This window comes from Lactuca sativa, chromosome 5 (assembly GCF_002870075.4).
Source record: "Lactuca sativa cultivar Salinas chromosome 5, Lsat_Salinas_v11, whole genome shotgun sequence".
Classification (NCBI taxonomy): domain Eukaryota; kingdom Viridiplantae; phylum Streptophyta; class Magnoliopsida; order Asterales; family Asteraceae; genus Lactuca; species Lactuca sativa.
Window position 1 is genome coordinate 161956737 of NC_056627.2, and position 7698 is coordinate 161964434.

Sequence of the window (7698 nt, forward strand, 5' to 3'; positions counted from 1 at the left end):
TAATATTGTAATTTATTGGTTATTTTCAATTAAGGCAATTATTAATTAAAGTGTAAATATGATGTTTTAATTAAGAAAGATAAAAAAAAAAAATGAGAAAATGACAAATGGAAAAAACATTTATTCAAAAATACCACAAAATGACAAGTGTTGAAGTAACATGTGGCAAAAAAACCTTTATCGATTAAGGAAGATATTATAATGAATATTTATATGCCTTCTAGTAGAGTATGGTTATATGACTAATTCATATATAAAAATGTATTACCACTGGCTAGTCGCTTGCAAATTGAGGATTGTAGTCCACGTAGGATTAGTTCTTTCAACTCTAGAAAGCATTGCAATTTTAAATAACTTTATTGTAGATTTATAAATCTATTCATATATTAAACATTTAATTTATTTATTAAATTTACAAATATATCTACATTAATTATTTTACGTTCAAACTTTATAATTATATATATTCATAATAATTATATTTAATACTTTGTGAGTATGTTAAAAACTTTTAGTGGGTTTATTATATATATATATATATATATATATATATATATATATATATATATATATATATATATATATATATATATATATATATATATATATATATATATATATATATATATATATACTCCCCCGTCCCAATATTATTGTCCACAGACAAAAAACACACAGATTAAGAAAAACATTAATTATCACTAACTTTATTTATTAAAATTACAGTTTTGTCCTTATTTTGCATTTAATGTTCCATTAAATGTTTAGTTGGTTAAGTAATAATGAGGGGGTATTTTGGTAAAAATGTTATTTATTTTTAGAAGTTGACTATTATTTTGGGACAAACCAAAAAGGAAAGATGGACTATAATTTTGGGACGGAAGGAGTATATATTATGGATATTGTATATTATGAATAGTAAAGTATCACATTTTTTGTCTATTGTCGTCCCTGTACTTCCGTTTCTTGTATTGGTTCTTTGTCATTTCCTTATATTTTTGTTTGTTTCTCATTTTATTGCTTCTTTGTCGTATCTTCGCTTCTGCTGTTCATTTCCTTTTTGGTTTCTAGATATTTCTTTATTTTCAGTATGTGAATCCCTTTCTTTTATCCTCCACTTTTGTTCTTCTGCCTCCTTCCTGCTCTCTGTTTGAGGTAATCTTCTTCTGTTTTTTTTGTTTGCTTCTTCTACTGTCGTTTTTCGTTCCGGCTGTTGTTGCTCTGTTGTGTGTTTATTTTGTCATGGCTGTTCCGTCGAAACGGACAACTGACGACGATGGTTCGTCGTCTGTTCCTCTCTCCGTCGGCTGTCGGCGCAGGTCTCGACGTTTACAACCATTATCTCTTCTTCCCGACTACATGGACTGTGGTGACTGTACGTGTGTTTGTGCCTACTGCGGTGCGTTGTTCTGGTATATTGAGAGAGTCGTTAATACATCTACAGCTGATCCTCCGAGATATAATCATTGTTGTAGAGGTGGAGATGTAGTACTTCCTTATCCTTCCACGTTTCCCACCGACTTTGTTGCTCTGTATCAAAATTCGGGTTTTTTAAGGGATATTAGGACTTATAACAGCATGTTTTCTTTGACTTCTTTAGGGGCAAACGTAGATGAGGATGTGAATGATAACCGTGGTCCTTATGTTTTTAAGATATCTGGTCAGATTAGCCACAAGATTGGGTCCCTCTGTCCGGATCCTATAAGGGGTCCGAGGTTTCTGTAGTTATACCTCTTTGATACTGGGAACGAAGTAGAGAATTGAGGCCTTTTGATCATCCTGCAAATAGCGATTTAGATTGTAACATTGTCAGCTATCTGGTCAACTTTTTGGGGGCTAATAACGAATATGTGCGTACCTTCAAGACTGCAAAACAAATAGCAGAAGAAAGTAATTTACAGTCATATTGGTGCAACAGCTCGAAATCTTACCATCAATATGTATTACGCCTATCAAATTCATGCCCGTCAGCATATCTGGTCTCCTATTGTAAACTCATCTCGGCTCTTCCAACAATATTTGGTTGATGCATACACATGTATAGAAGAATGTCGTCTTGATTACATTGTCAAACATCAATCTAATCTTCGGTGTGATTATGTTAGCGGCCTGTATGATGCGCTTTCAAAGGGAGATAGGGAGGCAAGTGTTGTTGGCAAATGTGTATTCTTACCAACATCATTTACCGGTGGTCCCCGATTCATGTATAGTCATTATCAAGACTCACTTTCTATATGTAGGGTGTATGGCAATCCACAATACTTTATTACTTTTACATGTAATGTGAAATGGCCAGAAATAACTCACTATCGTGGATACACATATGCAAGGAGATGTGCACAGCAGAGCTGATATCATTGCTAGAGTGTTCAACATCAAGGTTCATGAGTTTGTTCAGTTTCTAAAACAGGACAAAACATTTGGCGAGGTTGAAGCATGTATGTTTTCGATTTCATATTCCTTTCATGTACGGGTTATTTATCATACAAATAATACTTTCCAAATCTGCCTCTTTGTAGATATGTTACCATTTGTCTTTCAATTTTTGTAATGAACGGTTACCATAATTTTTAATATTTGTTTTTACCTATGTTTATTAATGTTTTTTGGTTATCGTTTCGTACAGCTTCAAGTTCCGTGTTATTATCCTTTGATAAAAACTAGGTGTGAGACCCATGTATTACACGGGTTTAATTAAAAAAAATAAATATAAAATTTTAACAATTTGAAAAGTTTGAATTTATAAGAAAAATAAGAAAAATTTGAATTATTAAAATTAATGAGACTTTAATGTATTGAATACATTACATATATAATCTTTTTCTAATAAATACTTTACATATATATTACCATACACATTAAATGTGGAATTTTAATTTAATAAAATGAAAAATACAATAAAATTACAAGTGGAAAATAGAAAAATTAAAAATTTTAGAAAATGTCATGTGTCCAAATGAAGGAGAAGATGACATGTGTCAAAAAAACTTTCATTTATTATAATAGATGTTTACTTTATGCTGTCATATGGTTTCATTCTTATCCATGAAGATTTCACTTAACACACATTTTTCCCAATGTACTCGATCAGTTGATGCTTTCAAGCACACCTGTTTACTCATATATAGTAATTTACATTTTTACTTTTTTTTTTTTATGCTTTTACGAGTCATTACATTTTTTTATGCTTTTAGCTCTCACATTTGTAACATACTATAAGAGCTATACATTTCATTCCACATCTGGATCGAAATGGTACATTAGATTCAAAACATCCCTTTTTATTCATAGATAATAGTATTTGGTTTTTATTTATTTATTTAGTTTTTTTTTTTTTTATTTCTGTTTTTTTCCTAGTCTGTCACGGTTTTGTACCTCTCACATTTTTATGGATTTCTACCTGTTTAATATGATGTGATTTTTATCATGAAATCATTATAATGTCATATTATAACACTGTTGCATTGATTACATAATGCATAGCTTATTTGATTCATGTAGACTATATGTCTTTGTAGATATCAATCATAATAATCATCATTTCCAAATCTACCCCTTTGTAGATATGTTACCATATGTATTTCCTATTTTATAACAAATGGTTAGCATATTTTTTGATATTTATTTTTGCATATGTTTGTTAATATAGTTATTTACATCTTTTACCCTTTGTTTTCAACAATGTTTTTTAGTGGTTTTTTTTTGTTATAATTTCGTAGAAATTGAATTTTTCTGTTATTTCTCTGTTCATCTGCTTTCTATATGTAGCGCCCATGCCCATTCACAATGGTATATCGATTTTACATGTGATGTGAAGTGGGCAGAAATAACAGAATACATGTGATGTGAAGTGAGGCTGAACGATATATGTTTTGCATTTTCTCTTCGTTTGAGATATATTTTAAATATAATGCTATTCTTACCATGAAATTATTAAGACGTGATGTCATTTCGGTATTCCAATTTTTTTTTTTTTTTTTTTTTTTTTTTTTTTTTTTTTTACATTTTTAACCCTTTGTTTTGAACAATGTTTTTTATTGTTTTTTTTGCTATAACTTGGTAGAAATTGAATTCTTCTGTCATTTCCTTGTTCATCTGCTTTCTATATGTAGGGTATATGTCAATCCACAATGGTTTATTGGTTTTACATGTAATGTGAAGTGGGCAGAAATAACAGAGTACATGCATACACATATGCAAAGACATGCCCACAGTAGAACAGATATCACTGCTATAGTCCTCAACATCAAAGTTCATGAGTTTGTTCGGTTTCTAAAATAGAACAAAACATTTGGTGAGGCTGAAGCATATATGTTTTGCATTTTGTCTTCGTTTGAGATATATTTTAAATATAATGTTATTGTTACCATGAAATCATTAAGATGTGATGTGATTTGAGTATTCCAATGCTTACATGATTCATATTTTATTCGATTCATATCCAGCTATATGTCTTTGCAAACATAAATTATATTAAAGATCATTTCCAAAGGTACCCCTTTGTACATATGTTACCGTTTGTCTTTGAATTTCACTAACGAATGATTAACATACTTTTTAGTGTTTGCTTTAGGTGTGTTTTATAATAATTTTTTTGCTATGATTTGTTACATATTGAATCCTCCTGTTTTTTGGCTGCAATAAAAGCTTTTAGTTCATGCCGGTACATGGTTTGGTCCTGATTCTTGTTATTATTATTATTATAAAACGGCAAATCTACTTTACTTTTTTAATTTCATCTATGTCCACTGTAAGATTTGAACCCTCAAGCTCAAGGAGGGAGAATAACATCGAATACCGTTGGGTTAGAAACCCTTTGATAATTTGTTTTTTTATTTATATATGATTAAAAGCATATATAAAATAGTTGATGATATGGATGCTCTAATATTTTTTTGACTATTCCCAACGAAGACCACTCGGAATTTCCTTACATTTAGCTTAAATAAATTAATATATATCGATTGCAATGTAAAAAAAATCATATTTGATAGAACTTATAACGAAAAAAATAATAGTTTCAAAAAATTAGGTGTTTGCAAACAAAACGAGAATTGAAAAGTTTTCCCTTTATGAGATGAAGTGATATATGTTTTACAAACGTACTTATACATTAACCGTAGATTGTTTTTATACCTTTGCAAATATATAAATACGTTTTATAAATACATACATATACTTGTAAAGATATAGATGCATTTTAAAGTTATAAATACGTTCTTAAAGGTATAAATATGTTTTTATACCTTTAAAAATATATTTATACAGAAAATATATTTATGCCTTCGTAAATATATACATACATGTTAAATGTGTAAGTACACTCGTAAAGATATATCAGCATATGTAGACATTTAAAACATATTTATACATTTTAAAAATATATTTATATCTTTAAAAACATATTATATATTTAAAAACATATTTTTTTACATCTACTTAATATATAAATATGTTTTAACCATATACAAACATATTTATATATTTAAAAACATATTTATGTCTTTCAAAATATATTTATACATGTTATATAAAAATATTAATAATGATGTTGATGATTTTAAAATAATAATAATAATATAAATAAAAATATTGATATTTAAAGGCTTCCAACATTTTACATATTATCTTCCAACATTTTAATATGCAACAATCTATACACTAAAATGGATGCAACTTTGTGGTAATAGCTTTGGCCTTGATTATGGGTATGGGGTCGTAGGAGAGTTCGAATCCATCTAACCAACCCCTTTGTTCTCCGTTTCTCCGATCCTAAGTAGACGATGACATATAAATGCCAAAAGTGAAAAATTCTTAAGTTGATTCACACAAACCAATGACGGTGGAGTAAAGCTCTTATAAAAATTACAAACTTAATGACTTTCGTGACATTTTTCCTGATATAAAATAACGATGAAATAATATTCTTTTTCAAACATAGAGAATACTAAAAGATTACAACTGGTCCTAATGCTTCTCGGTTTTTCCCTAATATAATTCTTATGATTTTTTATTTATTATTTATGTATTATTTTTTTGCATGGATGGTCGGATTGGAGCAAACCTTGCAAGTAAACAATCCTTATTGTGGATGTCCGTTAGATGGATCTGTTTAGTTGATTTTTTTTATGATAAGGGTCATTTATGTAATTATGTGAAACTTGCATAAGGATCATTTGTGAATTTTTACACAAGGACCATTTATAAAATATTAAAATATTAGTCTCTTATTTTTTTTTTGTAACATCCCGGAATAGCAAAGAGTATAGTTGAAGGGCTAAAAGAGTAAAATTGAAAGGGGAACTCGGCGAGTCCAAGGGTGGACTCGGCGAGTAGAGTCGCGACTTGGTCGCGTGTTAAGTGGCCGACTCGGCGAGTCAGTAAGGTGGACTCGGCGAGTAGGCGCTGAGTGGAGAAAACCCTAATTCTCGGGGTTGAGCCCTATATAAAGAACATAACATTCATTCCCCCAGCCTCTTTACTCATCCTTAAGTCCAGAAACCCTTAGCCTTCGTGTGTGAGTGATCTTATTGCATTGGGAAGCTTGGAGAAGCAATTGTTGAGGAAATCTTGAAGGGTAGAAGGCTTGGAGCAAGGGGCTTTGCTTGGATTCGAGTTCCATTGCAGTTGGGGCGTTCTTTTGAGGTAATATCTCGTCCGTGGGCTGTTATTCTTATGGATTCATCATTATGGGGTTTGTGGGGAGCTTATCTTTTGGTGTTTTGGAGTTTAGAGGTTAGATCTGAGGTTGCTACCTCAGATCTGGAATGGAGAAGGGTTGGAATGCCTGAAAGTCCCTGTGTTTGAGTGTGTAGTGAAGCTATCATGTCCCAAACCCTAGCCCTAAAGTGTTAAAGGCGTAGATCTCTTTGGATTCACGTAAAGTTTGCCACTTTACGTGATGGATGGGTTGTAGGAGGCTAGATCTATGTTTTGGATCAATTGCATGGCCTGGAGTGCTTCTGTATGGATTCAGACCGGTGGTACTCGGCGAGTCACATGGGTGGACTCGACGAGTTGCTTGAAGATGAGCTGGAACTCGACGAGTTGGAAGAACAACTCGGCGAGTTGGATGAAGATGGCCTGGAACTCGGCGAGTTGTATGAACAACTCGGCGAGTAGGTTGAAGATAGCCTTAGACTCGGCGAGTCTGTTCTTGGACTCGGCGAGTCTTGTCGAAGAGTCCCAATATTTTCTGGTCGAGTCGAGAATCAGTGAGTCAAGGGATGACTCGGTGAGTGGTGTGCGAGTGGACTCAGAGTTGTTGGACTCAGCGAGTCTCGGGGTGACTCGGCGAGTTAGGTCGCGGATTGAGGGAAGTCCTGAGCTTGGGGACTCGGCGAGTCATCGGGTTGACTCGGCGAGTAGAGTCAGTCAGGGGTTGACTTTGACCTTGTCCAAGGGTTGACCAATTGTCTTCCGGGGGTATTTTGGTAATTAAGGGTATTTATTGAGTTGAGTGTTTTGGTGTTCAGTGGAGGAGTTCGTGTCGGAGTTTGGAGCAGCGGGATCTTATCCTTTCAGCCGGCAGTTTCGAGGTGAGTTATCCTCACTATATCAACAGGGTCTAAGGCACCAAGGCCGGCACTTATCGGATTGAGATCCGGGTAGTTGTTATTATGTTACTGCTTTGATATGTTTGCATCCTGAGAGCTAGGATGGTATATGTTAGAGACCTGATTGAGATCGGTATCTTGA